We start from the raw sequence: 441 nt of genomic DNA on the forward strand, positions 1-441 counted from the left end.
ATGTTTTTTTTAAGAACAAAAACAGCCTGAGTTTCTGTGTTTCTGGCCTTCTGTCTCCTGTCTCGATTCACTTCCTGCAACTAGACTGAATGCTGTCCCTTGGCACTGACTGATCTCTCAGTGCTTTCTGTATCCTCAATCCCCTCATTTCACACCATCTTTTCGATGCTGCAGAGTGGGTTACAGAGCTCAATGTGCTATACCTACATTTTCAATTTATCTGTGGGATGAGATCTTTATTGTTCCATCCCTAGTTGCCCCCCTTGAGAAAGTGAGGGTGAGCTGCCTTCTTGAACTGCTGCAGTCCATGTGCTGTGGGTTGACCCACAATGCCCTTAGGGAGGGAATTCCAGGATTCTGACCCAGAGACACTGAAGGAACGGCGATATATTTCCAAGTCAGGATGGTGAGGGGCTTGGAGGGGAACTTGCAGGGGGTGGT

Source organism: Chiloscyllium plagiosum, chromosome 41 (genome assembly GCF_004010195.1).
Source record: "Chiloscyllium plagiosum isolate BGI_BamShark_2017 chromosome 41, ASM401019v2, whole genome shotgun sequence".
Classification (NCBI taxonomy): domain Eukaryota; kingdom Metazoa; phylum Chordata; class Chondrichthyes; order Orectolobiformes; family Hemiscylliidae; genus Chiloscyllium; species Chiloscyllium plagiosum.